The sequence below is a fragment of the Falco peregrinus genome, chromosome 8, assembly GCF_023634155.1.
Source record: "Falco peregrinus isolate bFalPer1 chromosome 8, bFalPer1.pri, whole genome shotgun sequence".
In the NCBI taxonomy this organism is placed as follows: Eukaryota; Metazoa; Chordata; class Aves; order Falconiformes; family Falconidae; genus Falco; species Falco peregrinus.
In genome coordinates this window covers 44,251,583-44,272,434 of record NC_073728.1, presented here as the reverse complement: position 1 = coordinate 44,272,434, position 20,852 = coordinate 44,251,583, and the positions used below count along the sequence as shown (strand labels likewise).

The following is a 20,852-nucleotide window of genomic DNA, read 5'->3' as shown; positions in this document are numbered from 1 at the left end:
AAAGTGTGAAATAATTTGATTGCACCACTGATAATCATCTTTTGACTCTCTTGGGAGCACCAAATACAAGCTGCTGGAAAGAGGGGAAAATAAGAATTCTGCTTGTGTAACCTTCAAATTACTTAAAGTCAAGCTAATTCAATGTGTGAGATATGTGCGTTGTCCAGGTGATAGCAGATGTCAAGTCCCCTGTGTTTAAAATAATGATTAAAGTTACAAAAGTATCTCCTATGCATCTGCTGTAAGGTGAGAGAAGGAGCAGTAGTTTTGTTGACATGTTACAGGGAGGTGAAATTCAGTTATTGAAATAGACAGTGTGTGGCTGAGATTTGGCAAGGTAATGAAGGGAGATCGATTCAGAAGTCCTACAGAAACAGAATGGGAGCAAAATGAATAAATGACACTTAGTGACTCAACTTTAAGCCATTCGTTCTGCTTTCATGATGGTGTGTTTAAGGAAATACTGTAACCATTGTGGAATGGAATGTATATTTAAAATAAAGAAGAGTTACTTCTACTAATGGATGCACCTTGTATAACATTAATTTTAATCTTATGATAGACGTGCAAAACATACCTGCAGCCTACATTACACCTAATTCCTGGGACTGAGGTTTTGACTGGTGCCCATTGTGGGTTTTTTAAATAAAAAAAATCACAGAGTTATTTTAAGAATAAAGTGAGTAATTGGGAAGGTTAGCTATGTCTGTATAGAAGTGCCATTTTTTAAGAAAAACTCATGAGGCAGATTCCAATCCATTCCAGCATGTGAGCTTGTAATATTTCTTTGATGCTGAGGAAGGTGGAGTCTGGGGGGAGGGATGTCATCAACATGTAAGTTTCTTCCCACTTTCAAAGGGAAAATTGCTATACCTAGTTTAGAGGCCTTGGACCATTTCTTTACTGACTGTGGCAAGTACTACTAATGTATTGAGATAGCTTTCTACAGCAAGCGAATAAAACTCTGAACAATGAAGCCATTAGTCTTTGCAAAGAGAATAAACAACCTCAGTAATACAAGACCATGCATAAATATGCTTTTCTTTATTGGTGAAGAATGGACAATGGTCTTTGATTAACGTGGTGATTTGTTTATTATAAATATATATAGTATATGGAGAAGGAACCAGGGCAGTGTATGATGCATGTTGTCATGTTGCATTGTATTTGCATTTGTTTGTTTACTTGAGCAAGAAATGGGATGTAAGATTTGTCCTCCTGTAAATATATCACACTTGTCTATTTTTGTTCTTAAATACTGAGTTTATTTGATGAAGTTTACAGCAGTTGCATCAAGATGCACTTTTTTCCCTGCATTGAAGAGTCTTAGATACACAGGACGTTGGTCAGTCAGTTGTGTGTAATACAGAGTTGTCCAACTGAAGTTAGTTTTGGCTCATCAAAAGATAGTAGGTAAGTCTGTGTGTACACATTTAGACCTTCACTAAAATACTGACTGCGCAGTTGACACTGTCTGGGAGGAAGAACATTTGACCACTGCATTAGGTTAATTTGACACTAGTACTGGTTTTATTGTCTGTAGTTTTGAATGTAGTACTAAAATTTTCCTTCTGAATACAGGCTTTTTTAGTGTAATGAAAGTATGTGATACTCATATATTCATGCTGGATGATTTGCATACCATATGATATTTTAATGGACAACTGTGCTCCTGGATTTCTGTTTAAGTGTTTCAATAAAGGGATTAAGGAATTACCTTGTTCGGGTTCCACAGCACCTGCTGGTGGTGTTGCACATTTGCATGCCTTCCTATCCTGGTTTTTCATCCTCGCATCTCCCAGGCGTTTCCTGACACTTGTGCTTATCTGTCTCAAACTCTGATTTCATATTCCATTCCCCTTTCCAAGGTTAGATTCCACAGCCCTCCTATCCCTACCCCTTCCCTGAGGTGCAATCAACTTCATGGCTCAACTGCCTGTGGAAAGGTATTCTACATACACAGGCACTGAAGGTAGGAATGAACATAGAACATGACCTCTAATAACATGGGTATCAAGAGTATAGAAGACTGAAAGCTTACACAGGCAGCAGTCTTGAGGTTTTGTATGAGTTTTGAAGGTGGACTGAAATGGTTATTGCATCATTTCAGATTAAAGGCTGACTTTAGTAGGTCTTTAGTCAAAGAAAGCTAAGAAAATGCAAATGTACTTTGTTGAAACTCATTTTACATTACTATCTTAAGTAGTTCATGTGGTATGAAGCTGTGAGATAACTCGAGACAGTATGAAGTTACTTTGCTTCTGCATGTGGTTAATGTTGAATTTTTTTTGCTCTGGAAATAGTTCTTAACATACGCAGACCATGAAGTATTGGAGCCATAGTAAAGCATGTTTTTGAAGCTGTCACCTGTTTTTACTTGCAGTCATGCAGTCTTTTGCATTACAATTTCTGAAGTACCTGTTCCAGTTTCTTGTGGAAGCTGCTTTGTTTACAATTTTTTGGATTTCTAGTTAAGTTGTAGAGGGTTTTCCAAGAAGTGATGCTTTCCATGTACTAAGATAGAGAAGAGATGAAAAAAATCCCCTTTCTCTCTCTTTCCCCACGGCTTGGCTTACATACTTGCATCCAGTCAGAGCAAAGTATAAAGAAGTCAGCGGCTGGTAAAGGAGATTTGTTGAAGCAACAGATTGTCAGAGGGCATCAGGCTGAATCTACTACTCAAGATTTCTTCCCAAGTCTTGTCTTCCCTTTTGGTAGTGTTGTTACCATGGGGAAACAAGTCAGCTGTATTCCAGTGTGGTTGGATCCTTAGAGGTTTGGGAAACAACTTCTTCTCAATGGACAGTATTCAGGGCTGTGACAGTGCAGTATGCTCTGCCTGCTGGTAAGGTAGTTGATTATCACTGCTTGCAGATGGCACACTGGAACCTTAATAGATGTTTTCACTATTCTCAACTGTATTGAAGCTCTAACATTTGTCTCAAGGTTCAGGTTTTGGTGGGCTATTCAGTGCCTTCAGGACTGATACCAACCCCAAAACTTAGCGGTGCCACAGGTATAGATGTAGTCAGAAGTAGAACATAACGTGCAAAATTATAACAGGTAGCAAGTACTTGAGCTTCATTTGATACAGGAAATGCCATGTTTCCAGCTTAGTAGAAGAAATACAACTTCATTTTCTGCTTTCCGAAGGGTGGTTCCGGGTTCTAGCCAACCAGCAGGATATTTGAGAGTGTAGCAAAATACATGCTTTATTAAGCTTTTCCTCTCAAAAAAAAAAAAAAAGCTTTGCTCTCACTTTTTAAATGGTGTAGGTACTGTGTCATGTCTCCTTCCATTGCTTCTGTTTGTTTCTGGTCTAGTAGGTTGGGGAGTTCTTTGGTGGTGGTAAAGCATGGCAGTAGGGTAGAGAAGGAAAACAGTAATGTTTTGATTTCTCCTTGGGAGAACAAGTGTGATTCCTTTCCTCTGTAGGTTGATGATGTTGCCACTGACTGTTCTGAGGAGTGATTTGTTTCTGGCTGCCCTTTGACAGGGGAGAATACCTATTTTTTCCTGGCAGGCCTGGGAGTAGAGTTTGACAGTAGTGGCCATAATAAATAAAAAACTTGGTGATGTTAATGCCCACACATTTTCAGGTTGTAATTTAAAACTAAATTTAAAAAACTATGGCTGTTGTTGATGTAACTACCTACCTACATTGAAATTGTTATGTAGCTTACCTAACTCTGTAAAAAAAGTTCTTGCTTATGTAGATGGCTGAAGTTTTGGTTATGTAAACTTATTAGCATGTTTTCTTGACTGAGCTACTGTGAGATAGTGGGAGCTTTATGCTCCCATCAGTGTGATGCTGTAGAAAAATTCTGGAGCAAAAATGTCCATTTCCCCCCCCCCCATTTTCTTTGTAAAAAGTGTTCAGTAAAGATAAAATCCCCAAACAAACCAACAACACCCCCACCCCACCCCCAAATGCCATTTTACTCTGGCAGTTTTTGATAGGCAGTTATTCATATTTGATAGACAGTTTTAACTGAGCAATGTAGCTGTAGAGAGCATTGTACAAGCTTAATATAACAAGTATATGTTTAGTGCTGCAGAAAATACATTTAAAAAATAAAACTGTAAAATCTCACTGAGTATTTACTAGTCTCCAATGAAAAAAAATAATTAGAAACCCCTAATAATACCAGATTTCTGTTACTATAGCAAGTAACATTATCCTGAAGTGGTTGTATTCCAAACGTAGCATCTGTTGTGCTGTTTTCTATTTCCTATACAGTGTGAAGCAAGAAAGCAATCCAAACAAATGTTTGAAAATTAATTTTAGTTTTCAATTTTCAGTGAAATATGTGTGGATTTTGTACTGACATAGACATTCTTTGAATTTTCAAAGCATGAGGAGAAGTTGAAATCCCCATGCTAGAGAGTGTTAGTAATGGAATGGAACTCTGGCTCCACAGAAACAGAATAGAAGATTCTCATTGATTTCTGGGAGGCCAGAATTCTTTTTGAGTTTTAAGAGGAAGATTCCTTTGACTTACTGGGTACAACAAAGGGGAAAGCATTGTATCATTCACAGTTTAGTAAGGGTAAAATGGGTATGTGTATTTAAACAGCTGGTTGCAAACAAAGAAAGTGTGATTACATAGCATTATGCTTAAACTATTGTTGTTTTTAATAGCTTCATGTCTGGCTGTGGGAAGCAAAGTATTTTCAGTATACTGAAAATACCTTACATGTTTTTTTTAAGAATTTTTACTGTTCTGTTCTATGCGTCTGTCCTTGTTAAAGTTGCTTGATGAAAGGATGACTCAGCTGATAATTAATTGTTTTCTGTTTACAGGTTGCGAAACAGCAATGTCACAGAACTGACCAGGTTCATCACAGTAAGTAAGCCATAGCGATAAGTGTTTTCTGATAAGATTTTCTGAGAAGCATGAATCATGCAGGGGGAAAAAGAAGGTGTTAGGTACTGTATGGCTTAGTGCTAAATTCTGCATCCAGGTCCTGATTGCAGCAAGACATTAAGCACAGGCTTAACGAAGACTCTTAGATTCTTAGTTCGCAAGTGCTATTACTTTCGTGGCTGCATGTCTAACCGTTGAGTAGGTGTTTTAACAATTAATGTCTGTAATAACACTGTTAATTTTCTTTCTGGATTTCTTTATATGTAGGCTTGAAATATGATAGAATGTAATCTTAGTGTGTTGCATGTTGTCAAATACATCTTTAGTAGTTTTGATATCTGACATTACATAGGTTAGGAAACAGTTAAAATGAATGGAGAGATTGTGCAGAGAGTTTTGATTCCAAAATCAGTTTTAGCAACTTTGGAAAAAGTACTTTGAATAGTCAGAGCCATGTGATATTTTGCTGTGTGATGAGCATGAATTATCTTGTTTTATTAATAGTTTACTACAATATTAGGAAATGAAGAATAATTTTCCAAGTTTATTATTTTGGTGCTCCTCATATTAACCATCAATTCTTCATACACTTGTGATAATATACCCTGAAAATAGCCAATAACATACTTAAATCTGTAAAGACGTATTGCAAGTTTATGTACAGTAATGAGACAGGTTCATTAATGAGAGCCTTGTTTAGATCCCAGACATGATACTGGTGATACAGTGGAGTCTTACATTTCAGTAGCAGCCTTCATGCCCTCTTTCCAGAGGTACCTTTGCAATCAGTAAAGATTAAATTTGCACTGACAAGGTGGGGATGGAGTGGGGGGGGGGGAGGAGGGAAGAAGGCTAAATCAGTCATTTTTACGTGCTGATTAAAATAATTTTTTAAGATTAAATTTAAAAGGCTCAGGTTTTAGAAGTACTTCAGGTGTACAGTTGCGTGATTTCTGTACAGTGCAGAAAGAGAAGCTATTAAAACCACTACATGTGACTTAATACAGTACTTAACGGAATGGGAAGAACAGCAACATCTGCTGAATTCAAAGAATGTATAGGTTCATATGGAGAGAGCAGATCTATTAAATCAAGTGAATTAAAGGTCAAAAGAACAGTTTTCTAGTGAACACATTGCTTAGCAGGCAGTGATATGAGAGCAGGTAAGGGCAGAACATAAGATAGCGTGCTATTTTGAAGTGAGGAGCAGCAATCTGAACCTGTTTAAAAAAGCAGAACTAGGAAAGTCATTAAGTAATCTGCAATAGTAGACAAAAAATAGGAAGACTGTATCTAGGATTTAGAGTTTACTTCAGCCATCAGACATGAAACTTACCCTACTACAGTAGTATAGTGCCAGCTCATATAAGCTAGGCAAGTTTTAATGAAAAAGCTTTCTTTTCTTAAAAACTGAACCCTGTTGTTTCTGTGTTAGAAGTTAACTTTTTTTTTTTGGATGTACTGAAATGGAAAGGCTGGGGCTTTCCCAGCCTCCCTGGGTCTGATGGAAGTTGCTGAAACTTCCTGCAAAACTGGAAGCTTCCTCTAGGGGGTAGCGGGCTGTGGTATCTAATTAATTTTAGAAACATTACCTGTATCTTGGGCTTTAAAAAGGTAAACCTGCTAACCTTCTAACTTGTGAAATCTTGTTTGAAAAAAATAAAATTAGTCCTTTTCCTTGGGAAGGAGGTATGAATCCCATTGTGAATAGAAGTACATAAAAATATGAAAACAACCATTGCTCGAGTTGAAAATTTCTCTGTGACTTTTCTGAACACTGAAGTGTTATGAAAGCTCCTTTCTCCTTAATGTTTTGGGAGTTACTACCCACAAACAAGTCTAGATCCCACTTTGGGGGGGCAGTTTCCCCTAGACTTACAACCATGGAGTGAGAGGTGCTAGATGGGTGCAGCTGTGTTACACTGTGGAACAGTCAGGATCAATACTGAACAAAAAACCGGAAAAGTGCCTTACTCAGTAGAATGAGAAGAATGCTCCATAAATGGTCAAGTTTACATGCATAGCTTTTCTTCCTTTAAATATGCTATTGGGGAAAGACAGGAGGATTTATAGATTGATTTGTGTTTTTTGGTCAGTTTTCCCATAGGCCTTAAATGCAAAGGAAATAATAGCCAGGTGCTGATCTCTTTCTTTCAACAAGCCAGTTGTTAAGACTGATTGTACTAACTCAGTGTACCAGTTTATTTTACTTGTGTGTTTATGGCCAACTTTTAAGTTAGTTACTCCTTTTGTGAGGAATGAAAAAGGTCAAATCTCTGAAAAAGGGGAAAAAACATATCCGTAGCCATCTCTAACACTTCTGTGGGTACAGTCAATTCTTTACCCTACATTCTTTGTTTGTTATGAAGCAATAACAGCCCTTCCATCCAAACAAAGAAATGACACTTCAGAATGCATTCTGTGGTAACAAATAGGTTGCTCCAGGGAGAGCTTGAAAAGACTAGGAAAAATGGCAAGTAATACTTCCTTGTACTTTCTGAGTTGTGGTGGTGTTTTTTTTTTTTTTTTTTTTTTTTTTTTCTTCTGTTAAGTCATGCCATTTTAGATACGAGGTTCTTGAGGAGACTAATTTCGGCTCCCAAAATACAAAATTCTTTTCATCCCTAATGGTGGCTCTTTTTATTTGTTCCAAAAGGTGGTGGTGGTGGTTGTGAATTCTAACAGTACCACTTTACTTGTGGAAACAGAATTAATGCAGAATGTTGGCATAGTACTTGAAAGTTACGCAGATAATACTTTCAAAAAAATTTTCTATATGGTTATAATGAAACAAATTTATTAACAGCTAGAATTAAACAAGTGATTTAAAAGTAAAAGATCAGCTGCACAGAAGGCTGAACAAAAACTTCTAGAGTTAAGGTAAAATGAAGAAGAGAACCCTCAGAATTTGAACAAAATTGTGATGACAAGTTACATTTGAGAGATGCTGCCACTACAGGAATGCTAGTTGGTGAATATTGAGGTTAGCAGAAGAGTCATTGTAGGTGAGATCTACATTTAAGTTTTATTCCTTTTGGGGAGGTGGGGGTGGCAGGCGGGCAGGGAGAGAGGGTGGAGGAGAAGATCAAGGCTTCACAAATTGTGCTTTCTGCAGAAAGTAGAAGTAAGGATTTGGCATGTTCTGAAAATTACCCAGTTTCTTTTTGCAGTAACAAGTATGCATTGGCCTACTTTGAATTGGTGGCTCGGAGTGTGAAGATGAACAGCAACAAAAAAAGTGTGTGAGTGTTTTTGCTGTCAGATCCAGGAAAGATGTTATATATTTGAATTACTGCTTCTAAAATGCAGAAATTGCCAAGAAAAGCCCTTCCCTTACATGAAACTTAAGTGTGTGTAAATAGTAGCCTGTTTGCAAACTAAATAAAAACACAACAGTCTCTCAGAAACATGCAAGTTAGGCAGACATCTTGCTTTCTTGTTTGTTTGTGCTTCATCACTTGTCAGATGTCTCAAAACAAAAGAAATGGCACAAAAAGATTGATTGTTTCACTGTGAGTAAAATTTGACAAGAAGCCTGGGAACTGGCAACTAATGAGAAACTATTGGTAATAAATTGGAACACGCTGTGTGGAGAGGTAAGGGGGAAAGAAAGAAGAAAAAATTAGGTGACTTCAGGTTAGTGAAAATAGTTCTGTGCTTTTATGGCAATTTGAGTGTATCATTAGCTCCTTCCCCACAACTTCCCATTCTTCTTGTCAGAAGCTAGCTTGAAGCATCTAGATGCAGAGCTATGTTTGCCTTTTTTCATCACGTAAATACTCAAGGGTCTAAAGAATTCAGGTGAAGGTGTATTTGGTTATGGAAAGGGAATCTTTGTTTTTATATTCCCCCAAAACTATTCTGGGGCCTACAGTGCAAGAAGGACATGGGCCTGTTGGAGTCGGACCAGAGTCGGGCCAGAACAGCTCAGAGGGCTGGAGCCCCTGCTCCTGTGGAGACAGGCTGAGAGCATTGGGTTTGTTCAGCCTGGAGGAGAGAAGGCTCCAGGGACATCTGATTGTGGCTTTTCAGTATATAAAGGAGGATCATAAGAAAGATGGGGAGATGCTTTTTACCAGCGCCTGTAGCAACAGGACAATGGGTAATGGCTTTAAGTGGAAAGAAGGCAGATGCAGATTAGATATTAGGAAGAGCCTCTCCCCGTGAGGGCGGTGAGGCGGTGGGCCAGGCTGCCCAGAGCAGCTGTGGGTGCCCCATCCCTGGCAGTGCTCCAGGCCAGGCTGGATGGGGCTGGGAGCAGCCTGGGCTGGGGGGTGTCCCTGCCCGGGGCAGGGGTGGGAACTGGGTGGGCTTTAAGGTCCCTTCCAGCCCACACTGTCCTGTGATTCTATGAAAACATGCTTCATTACTTTTAGTAATAGTGCTTGAAAAGGAGCAATTCGGTTTTTTGACTGTGTAGGTGGATGTACATTTGGTAAGCTCAGAAAAAATATAAAAGCTGCCAAAACAGCCCATCCCCCAAAGAACATGAGGATTTACTTCTTTGTACATATGTAACACCTGCAGATTTAATTATATCTTTACTTCAGTATAATAACAACAATTAACATTGACTAAGAAACTAAAAATAATATGATGTTAACAGTTTTATGTGCCTACAGTAATTATACAGAGTGTAAATAAAAAAGTAAAGGCAATTACACTTTTTTCCTACTTAATTTTGCATAGTTATTTTTAGAAAATAATCTCATCAAAATTGAAACAAAAGTAGTTTATGGCTGTATGTTTGCTGATTTGTCTGCAAAGATGGTCATTGTGTGTGTATATGTTTGCTTGTATGTGTATGTATGTTTAGATTTATCAAAGAGAACAAATTAACATGCTAGATAAAATAATTATGGAAGTAAAATTACAAAATAGCTGACAGTTTCAAGGAGAAAAGAACTAATAAACTGTATTTCTCTGCAGAAAACCTAGGTTTATTACAGTTTTCTTTTAAACTAATAGTCTATATTTTATGTGTTGTGTTTTATAATAGGAAGGCAATTTTAAAAAACAAAATGGAAAAAACCCATACTACTGGCACAGCTTCTGTACATTACTCCCAGCTGTTTTAGTGCTGCTGCTGCAAACCAGATTTAATAATGGTTATTTGCTGAAAGAGTTAAAGAGGAGATTTTGATTATGTATTGTCAATCCATGATTAGTATCTCTTAGCAGGAGTAAGTGGTTTATTAAGCTTTATTGTACAGATGGCAAATGGAGGACCTCAGATTTAAGTTGACTTTTCGGTAGTGCCACTGTATTGTTCAGAGCAGCTGATTTTATCTTTGCAATAGCAGTGATCTGTTCTCACAAAAAAGTAGTTTCGTTGTTTACAGGTACTTCAAAAGTTCATAGATCTTTCCAAGTATATACAATTAGATGAGGGTTTTCACTTAGGCTGCTTTGACTTTCTCACAGAAGCGGTGTTCTTAGTGTTTAAATACAAAGCTTTGTCCGCTTATGAGAATGAGAAATATTTCTTCTAATTAAATTTATGAGTATTAATATACAGTAGCTCTGTAATTTAGATGTTCAGGTTAAGAAGACATTTCTGGTCAAATACTGAAAAGATAATTTTCCATATGTAAATTGATGCAACCTTATTTGTTGAATATAAATCTTCAGGGACTTTTCTGCTAGTAGCTAATCTGAGTATTCCTGTTTCAGCTAGAAAGCTGCTTTTTAGTAGGACTTCACCAGTTCACCACAGGAAAACTGTTTTTAAAAAGTCTGATCTGGGTAAGGATTAAAAGTTTGAGGAGGGAGGCATATTGTACATGGTTTTTTGTGTTTTTCTTTAAATTTTCTGTTACAGCATTCATATGATATTTGATTGTATTCTTAAAGTATATTCATCAAAATCCTTAGGCAAAACTAAATTTGCTTTATTTAATTTCTTTTCTGATTTTAAGGTAAGTAATGAATCCTGTGGTAATAAAGAAAACTTGAAATAGTGGAATCAAAAGAGTCAAAACTGAGAAGGCAACCACGATTCTTAATTAAGTAAAGAATGAGAGTTCTTTTATTTTTAACTTGACAACTGGAAGAGCTTAGACGTGCATTTTGTGAGAAACTGATGTGAAAATGGAACAGCTTGGTAATGGGCATACTGATCAGCATCTCTCTTCAGCCATGTGTGAAAGGCACAAGGCCTTGGCTTAGTCTTGATTTGTGGTTGTAGTGCTGTTCTTCTGTTGCTTGTATCATTGGTAGTCCATAAAACACTTACTAATTTATTTTGACAGTAGGTGAATAAGAACAAAAACCCCTCTTTTTCAGAACGTTTTGCCTAGCGGGACAGGTTGGGGGCAGTAGGCGCTTGGTTTTGATAGACAGCAAGCTGAACATGAGTCAGCCATGCAGTCTTGTAGCAAAGCAGGCCAGCTGCATCACTGAGTGTATCAGTGAGAGTGTAGGCAGCAAGTAGTCTGAGGGGAGCAACTCCTACTGCCCCATTTGGGTGAGACCACACCTAGAGTGCAGTATCCCAATTCAGAGGTCCCAGGTACAAGAAAGGGGCATACTTTACTGATACCAGTGGCTGGCTACCAAGACGCATAGGGAACAGGAATGTGTGATGTAATACAGATGTGTGGGAGAACTGGAATAATTCAGGCTCGAGGAGGCTCAGTGAAGCTAGTGGTTATCTTGAACTGCCTGAAAGCTGTTAAAAGTCAGATTCTTCTTGGAAGTGTACGATGAAGAGAAAAGAGGCAAAAGACACAAACTGTGTGAAGGGAAAACCTGACTGATAAAAGAAAAATTCCTGAGAATGAAAGGTGTCAAACTTCACGAGCTGGCAGTGTGTGCTTGCACCCCAGAAATCCAGTAGCATCTCAAGCTGCATCAAAACAAGTAAGTCCAGCAAGTCAAGGGATGTGATTCTTTCCCTCTGCTCTGCTCTCATGAAAGCCCCCCTTGGATCACTTATCCAGCTCTGGGGTCCCTGGTACAAGGAAGACACGGACCTGTTGGAGCGGGTCCAGAGGAGGCCACGGAGACGCTCAGAAGGCTGGAGCCCCTCTGCTGTAGGGACAGGCTGAGAGAGCTGGGCTTGTTCAGCCTGGGGAGGAGAAGGCTGTGGGGCAGACCTGATTGCAGCCTTTCAATATATAAAGGAGGATCATAAGAAAGATGGAGATACATTTTTTTTTTTACCAGGGTCTGCAGTGACAGGGCAAGGGGCGGTGGTTTTAAAAAGGAAGATAGGTTTAGGCTGGGTGTGAGGAAGAAATTTTTTACTGTGAGGATGGTGAAACACTGTAACAGGTTGCCCAGAGAAGTTGTGGGTGCCCCATCATTGGAAGTGGTCAGAGTGTGGCTGAATGGGGCTTTGAGCAACCTGATGTAGTAAAAAATGGCCTTGCCCATGGCAGTGGGGTTGGACTTAATGATCTTTAAGGTCCCTTCCAACCCAAACCACTCCGTGCCTCTGCAAAACACTGAAATGGGAGCTCAGCCTGCAAAATCTGCATCTTGTTTAATGGACAAGGCTCTGACCAACTTGATGTAACTTCGAAGTTTACCGTGCTTTGAGTAGGAGATGGGACCAGATGACCCCTGTAAGATCCTTCCAATCTAAACAACTTTATGATTCTATCTTAACTAGGAAGTTGTTAATTATTTCCCTGTTCTTTGCTTTTGTCTCTTTCCTCCTACAATTTTTAGAGGAGGAAGGCAAAATTGGAAAGAGGCAGTAGCACCAACAAGTTGTTGAGTCAGGGCAGTGCTTCATAGCAGGGAGGATGTGGTGGAAGACATCTGCGGTTGTGTAAGAATGAGAAGTACTGGGTTTCTGACAGTGATTGACTCTGGTTTTTTCCACTGCCCTTCTACATCCTCAGTGAAATCTTTCTTGGGGTAGTGCTGTCTCCCATATCTGGCCATGCCTGAACACCTTGTCTTGGTCTCCTCCTTAGCTCTGCTGCACTGTAGTAGTACATTGTTTCAAAGATGCATTCCTTTGCTTTTCTGTTGGGCCTGGTTTTCCCCAGTTCAGGAACAGTCGTCTTAAATTTGGATGCAGCCTGGTGCCCTTCTTTAGGTTAGACTTTTGGGTGCAAAAAGTACTGAACAATGAAATGCTGGTCAGTATTAGACTTGAGACAAGTATGTTTCATGCAGGTGCTCCCTTGTATTCTATAGTTTGCCAGCCCACTTTAATTACTTTGGCTTTTTAGTGGTGTTAGCTGGTGGTAATGAGGAGATGGGTAGGGGTAGTTGAATTGCAGATGAGATAAGATACAATGGAAATGTATATTGGAAGCAGGTGGGAAATTGAATGAGTTTGGTGGGGCTTTTTTGTTTGTGGTTTTTTGTTTGTTTGTTTTTGTTTTTTTGGGCTTTGGATGAGAGATGTGATATGATAGTGTCAGGTGAATACCTGTAAGTCATAAAATAAACATGTTGGATCTATAACCATGTATATCTGATCCTACCCTTTCTAAGGCAAGCGCAAAGGTAATGCCTGAACTAGTTCAACCTTATACTGGAGTCTACCCAAGCCCTAGTATGATTTATCCAGGGAAATTCTAGTGGGCAGTGTGTTTTGGGGGGTGAAGAGACATTGTTTTCCCTATGGATTTAGAAAAATATTCTTGGCTTAAATTGTGTTTATGTTTGGAATATTAAAAGCAGCCTGAACAAAGTGAGTAGTGAGCAGAAAGCACATAGAAATAGAACAGATTCAGTTTATCAAGTGTCTTGACACTTACTTCTGTAATAGGAAGAAGTAAAGACACAGGCAGTGAGAAGAAAGGATGGGAGGTGAAGTTGAGGTTGTAGAATATGTGCATTATAGGTGCTATGAAGTAAATTTTCATGAAGTTGCTTGCAAGCTTTCTCTAGTGTTAAATATTTTGCTCCTGTATATTTAACATGTCAAAGGTTTGTATGGCAGTAGTTGGACATCTAGCTTTGCAATCGTATGTGTTCATATATATATATGTGTAATACAAAATTATTTCTTCTGTGATCCAGTTTCACTGTAAAATCAAGCTGCAGGTTTGCATATTTAAAAATTAGGGTACCAACATGTGCCTGAATTTCAGTACTCCAGAAGCTGTTACCATGAAATAAATTAATTAAAAGCTATGTTGTGATGAGCCTGATGATGGACTATATATTCTCATACTTGATGGACAGCGTATGTGTGCATATGCACAGGAAAAAGAAAATGTATAAAAAAATTGCTTTTATTGATCCATTTATAATCTGTTTTTATCTGAGGTCCTAATTCTTTAGGTATTCATTCAGTAAGGCAAGATTCTCTTTCCTTTTTTGTCCCAGCTCTAATGTGGAATTTTTTTTAAATGAGTTTTTATATACATCAAGAGGTGTAGAGCTGAATGTCATTTTGTTGGTTTCAGTGGAGCTGTGATAGTTTATTCTGCATGGTGGTCTGTAATGAAGATCTTACCAGGCATGTTTTGTTTATTTGGAAAAGGAAAAATAAATTAAGGTTGTGTGCATGTATGTTATTTAAATACAGATTTTAAAATTAACAGATGTTTTCTAACTGTTTTAATGCGTGTTGTCAATATTTGAAAGGCTTTCTTTTTAGGTTTTCCAAATGTGATTTATTTAAAACAAGCACAGCAATGAAAAGGATGTAGAATTTTGAGTTTTAATATTCTTGTACAAATCAGTGGAAGTAAAGAAGTGGTATGTTAGGGCACAGTTTAAATGCATATCAGTTGAATAAAATGTGGGCTTAGAGCTTGTAGAGGGGCTATAGTTATCATCTGGTTCAGGTGTGTTACAGAGGTGATGTCAAGGTGAAAGCAGACTTGCGGAATAGTTGGAAATCATTGATATTCTGACTCTGAGGCTGTAAATGGCTCTGAGGCAGATGGAGTCATTGTCAAGGAAGAAAAATGGCAGCTCTGGAACATAGATGTTTTTGCTTACCAGCTCAGCAGCATAGGCTGTGACCTTCCAGCGTTCAGAAGTTCCTCCTGTGCTTTAATAAATTGCCCTCCACTTTTATCCCCTAAAAGTGGATAAATAGTAGTCATCATAATTCAGTACAATTCGGGGTATTTCACTGTGAAAAAAATATAAGCATGCTTCATTGCCACATTTTAAAAAGTAAGCTTTGACGGATGCTTGCAATTTGTGCATGAAGTGCCAGAAATAGCTTTTAACTAAGCATTGTGTGTTACTGAAAATAAAGGCATGTGTCTGTGTGCATAGGTATGACTACTGGTACAGCACAGTACTAAAACTGTGCATGCAAACTGTTAGTTCTCTGGAATATGATTTTAAACTACAACAAAAAATACAGTAAACTGGACAATGTTGATTTTTAGAATATGTTCATACTGTGGGCATCTATATCTGTGTGATTTATTCCAACAAAATACAGAATCTTAGACTCTATTGAAGAAGGTATTTCTGGTTAGTTCAGAGAGGATAAATATGGTGGATAAATTCAGTTCATGTTTTTTCTTTACTGATAAAAATTCAGGTATTTTTTAGCACCTGGCAGCATCTAATGCTGTGTACTGTTGGTAACAGTTTAATTTGTGTTCCTTTGAGGTTGAGTCTACATTTATAGGATGAGGGTTCACTTTTTTCTGTAGAGTAACTGATTTCTATATTGTCACTCCTATTAATGAAATTTGTGCCAAGTTGTGTAAGTTGTGAAGTTGGATGTCCTGTACTTAAGATAGATGCGTGATTGCCTAAAGCCAAACAGGTATGTAACCAGCATCACATATTTCATATGTACAGTAGATTTGGATATCTTAGGGTCTTTCTCATTTAATCATTTGGATTAAGACTGCATCCTTTAACAGTTTTCTACATTCTTAGGTCCCATATACACTAGTTTGATCCCTAATAAAACCATTGATGTCAGTTGTGTAGTGTATGGCTTCAGGAGCCTGTAACATCTTGTAGAAGATGCTCAATTGGACAGTTGACCTGTATTACAGGGTAATAAGTCATTGTTAAAAGTGCAAGCATTTCACGACTATCACCTGCCAGCCTACTCTTTAGCCTACTTGACAATTGTTAGAATTATAGAAAGCAATCACTGTTCATCACAGGAGAAAATGACCCAGCACTTTCAAGGGTCAAGGTTGTTGCATTAGAGTCTCTTTCTTTCAGATGCTGGAGGTTGTATAGTCTTTGCTTTTAAAGGTGAGCCCACTATAATTAACTGTGCCTCTGTCTATTCACTTTCAGTCATTTTGAGATGTAATGTGGATGGCCTTTTTGCAGAAGGACAAATGCTTTGTAATTGAAACAGAATTTTTGATAGCATGTGATTGAAAATAGTCTTCATACATCTTTTCATTAGGACATCATAATGCACGAACCAGAGTAAGACTGCTTCATATGACATGCCTGGATGTTTATATCATGTAGCTGCCTATCTTTAAAAGTGAGAGAAATAGAAGGAAAAGTAAAACCACATTATATACTTTCAGCTTTCAAAGCCTTTAGTGATGTAAGTGCTTGTTAACGCAGAATTAGAGCACATATGAAGATAGTTTATGGAAATTTTTATGCTTTCAATTACTTACCTAGTTCATTACGTCTACTATCTTGATGGTATTCTTCCTGGGTTTATAACAACAATTTGATGTGACTAGCTCCGGGTATGGTTAAGTCTGTTTTCAGACATTTCATTATTTTTCTCCTCTATTTTTCAGGGGTCTCTTGTGCCTTCTGTTTCTTTGCTGTTGTGGTGGCCGTCATAACTATAGAATGACTGAATGGCTTCCTTATGCCCTCAAGATAAAATGAGAAAAAAAATTTACAAATTAATTTATTTCAGAGGAGCTCTCAGTGCAATTTTGGTATACAAAAGTAACTAATTGGCAGTTTGTCTTCATGGAATTAGGGTTTTGGAGTGTTAGTTGAAAAATAAAGGAGAAAAAGCAGCAAACAACCGCACCCCACCCCACCCTTCAAACTGACCAACCAACTCTACCAAACAAGCCAGCAAACATTTAATTTTTACTGTTTTGTATTAGTTTTTGGTATGACTTTGAACTTACTGATGATAGTGCTAATGTGACAGTGGCATTATGGTAACAATATCTTATTTGTATTATTTCAATTGAAAAAACCTCTGTCAAAGAGAACAGTGGAAAAATGTAGTGGGCTGTATTAGTTGTAATAGTTTTGGAGTGAATTAAAAACATAGTTTTGATACTCTTGGAGTAGGGGTGTAAATAGATTGCTTTTTGTCGATGAAGTATACTGCAGCATGTATCCCATGAAACCAAGATAGGGTGTTAGTATAATGAGAGAAAAATGTCTTTTAAAATACCTTAGTAATGTTTTAATTTTTATGGTCAGGTCTGAGTAGTAGAATAAAGTACTCCATAGAATAAATAATTCCACACCCTCTCCACCCCCCTTTTTTTTCTTCCTTTTTTTTTTTTCCAGTAAAGTGTTTGCGTAACTGATGTGTATACTGCATGCTTATACATACTGTTACTGAACTTGCTAGATTGTTTTACTTGGATTCTTGATGATTTTGCACGTTCATGCAAAGCAATTACACTTTTATTTGTGTAATGGCTCTAAATTCTGTTCCTGTTTAATCAGTAGATAGAGATTTTTAAAAATGGTTTGTCTTGTATTAAATTCTTCTATTAATTGCTGTGCAACTTCGGCTGTGAAAGTATAGTTTGTTCAAAGTGACACCTAATTTTTATTAGACATTCCTGCTGTTTTACAGGAAAATAAAACTCCTTTGTCTCCTTAGCATCCATTGATTTTTTTTTTTTTTTTTTTTCCCAAGGCTACATTAACAATACTGAGAGAAACCATGCAATTAGAATCTACGTGTAGCAATAAGTAGAAAAATAAATATTGTAAAATAAAAACTGTTGTACATACAGTGTTAACAAAATATATTGCAGTGTTGCTGTACTTGAAACATTGAAACCAGGAGGAGGACAAGATACTGAAAGGTCGAGGAAAAATGAGAGAAAGAACAAATGATGCAAAAAGAAAATGACACTGAGGTCTTGGTTTAATACATATGTATTCCAGGTTGATGGCTGATTTCATTAGCAAATCTCATTGTTATGCAATGTCTGTTCTTCTGCAGCAAAATGAATATTGTATTCTCAGAGGGTCTGTGAGTGTGTGTATGTGTATATTATGATGATAGATAAAGAATATATATTTTATAGTTGTTCTAACCTTTTAAAACTTCTGAAAAGCCTTTATATTTTCAAAATAATTTTGTATTTCAGTTTTTCCTATGAAATGGTAAATTAATGGTTATTTTTATGGAAAATAGCAGTTTAACCCTCCTTTTCTGTGCCATGTTTGTTACCTGTGTAATCTTTTCCCCAAAACCTTCAGTTTGACTAAGTAACAGTTAATACTGAATTTACCATATCAGAAATAGAAATCTAGCTGTAAGAATATTGGTCTCTGTGATGCTTTTTTTTTAAGTGGATGATAGTAAAGTATATACACATCGAAACAAATATCATCTCAGTCTCTAATCAAACTCAGATTGCTTTATATTTTAATAGAATATACTGAAAATTATTGTAAGATAGATCAACTTTATTATGAAATGACATGTTTTGGTACATAGGACGATAGGTTCCTTAAGATACTGATGTGCTTTGGCTTCTTTTGTTTCCAAGTTGCTAGTTAAAACTGCTGGTTTTGTAAAGTTAAGGCATTTTGATAAACACAACATTCAAAATGAGTAGAAACATACGGAAGGCTTTGATGCAGGAAAATTAAAATGCACTGAAATTATGTAATTTAGGTATTTTTCTAAGCTCTTTCAGAATTTATTCCATATAAACTTTGTGGGGTCGAAATCTAGTAGTAAATGTGTGAAATGCTACTAAATAAACTACAATTTGGGATTTTGAATAGTTTTGTGATTAGTTCTAAGCAATGAGCCAGCATGCTGGATGTTTTTGGGCACTGTGGTAATGTAAAGAATAAACCAGTTTTCTGGGTTTTCATTTGCGTGACTTTTACATGCCTTGAAACAATTTGTTCTTATTAGGATTTTGTTAGAGATGTGTTTAATAGTAGTAGAATATGGCTGGCTTTTTCTGAGTGATAGTTCTGTAGTAGCTACCCGTTTATTCCAATTCCCAGATACTATTTTAAGGATCAAATTGATAGATGAAGTGTCCATGCATTTGGTAAATAATTCAATGAGGAGCAAAGGGCTTTTAACGTGAAAGTGAATCATGAGCAATATGACCAATATATGCGACCAGAATACGGAGGAGGTAGAACAAAGAGAAGATTGCTGCCTCTCTTTTCCCCTTGGGAAACGAAGCCTGTTTCACATTGCTTTGGTAGGGCTAGGGTCAGCTGATGAGTTTGAGAGGTTGCTTGGATTGGTTTAGTTGGTTTTGGTGGCAAGAAACTAGTTGAAATGAGATAATCTGTCTCTTGCTGCATCTTAATGTTTTCAAATGTGTGAGGCTGATTTCAGCATCCTGTGTTCCTCTGTGTAACAGCAGAACCCAAGAATGTTCTCTGCCTCGTAGCATAAGTGGGGAGAGAAGGGTACTGGGCTTGTGAATGCTGTCAGCATCTAACATACAGGGATGGAAACAGGACATGCTTCCATGTGCCATTGCATGAAGGGGTCTCAGGAGCCAAAGGCACAGGCTGAGTATGAGGAGGAAAGTTGGTTGCTTCGTGTGCCCACCCGTGTGCCCACCCACATCTATAGTAGTTTAGCTGGAGGTCACTTTTGTTAACTTGTTAATTTTTCTTGAGTAAAAAGATGACTTAGAACTTCTGGCGTCCCACCCCAGAAAATTACTTCTCTAAGTAATTAATTGTGCCTTTTGCCCCCTCCTTACTTGTCCATGCAGCTAGTGTCAAAGGATTCCAGCTAAAATTGCTAGAAGCAAAAGAAACTAATACTGTCTGTGAATCTTTTAGAAACAATTGTTGATTTAATGTACTGCAGAGGTAGACACAGGGAGTAAATACTCTCTAAAACCATTGTTGAAAGTTGTATTCACAGATGATGTTGGATTTATTTATTCATAAATGTTTAATATTTTAAGCAAGTATTTCTACTGTGAATTAGTGTTTCTTGCCAGCAATTCCGGTGTTTGCATCAAGGTATAATGCAAAATTCAGATCTCTAGCTTTGTTGGCATTCACTAGGGCTTGTGTAGAGATCACATGTTCTTCTCAGGTGAGTGTAAGCAAGTTTATGGTTTAACTGCTTTTATGTTTCTTTATCACAGGGTAAACAATGAAGTTATAAATAAAAACTTTTTTTGGAATAGAGCTATACCTGAATTTTATAGGTAGTTCTAGATAGTCACAGATCTCTCTTTTGGGGTTGATACTTGGTTTTTTGATGCAGGGTTGAGATGATTCTTACACTCTGTAGTGGTATGATTCTTAACTTTTTGAAATTTCTTTGGCAGATAGCATACCACACAAGGCCCAGTAATAAGCTATTGATGTTTTAAAAAAAAGACAACAAAAAACAAACAAACAAAACTTTCAAGATTTTGTATTGTCTACGTGACGATAGATTTAATCCCTCTGAGCAATATTTGAAATTTTAATAAAAGAACACCTCAGTATTTTACTGTTACAGTATGTATAGTAAAAAAAATAATTTAAAGATACTTCTTTTTCAATACCCTTATTTATAGCTAGACCCATAGTCGATACCCTTAATAATTTATAATTCAAAATTTCTGTATAGAAACTGATACTCTTTTTTTTTTTTTTTTTTTTAAAAAAAAATGTCTCCCAGAAAGACAGTAACTGTTCGGTTGGGCTCCCCAGGTTGATGCTTTGCCATTTGCTGAGGGTAGGTGCTGATGTGTATTTAAGGCATAGCTGGAGTAGTGATTAATTTTATCATATGTTCCAGTATCCTACTAGGACTGTTTCATAGACATAGTTTCTTCATGGTGCTGAGGTGCTGGATGCCAGTATTTTAGTAGGCTGTAGAATTTAGGGCTGAGAACATCAGTTTTTAAGTCATTGCTC

At 37.3% G+C, this 20,852-nt stretch overlaps 1 protein-coding gene across 19 annotated transcripts in view; it reads left to right on the top strand.

The window, feature by feature from the left end:
- Window positions 1-20,852, top strand: part of BAZ2B (bromodomain adjacent to zinc finger domain 2B) — a 156,774-nt gene that overhangs the window by 34,591 nt on the left and 101,331 nt on the right. For 18 of the 19 annotated variants that reach the window (XM_055811648.1, XM_055811658.1, XM_055811657.1 and 15 more), the window contains exon 2: window positions 4,805-4,847. The gene's annotated coding sequence lies outside the window, so the exon portion shown is untranslated. Of the gene's footprint in view, window positions 1-4,804; window positions 4,852-20,852 lie in introns of all 19 variants that reach the window. The other variant, XM_055811644.1, reaches the window with a different exon arrangement.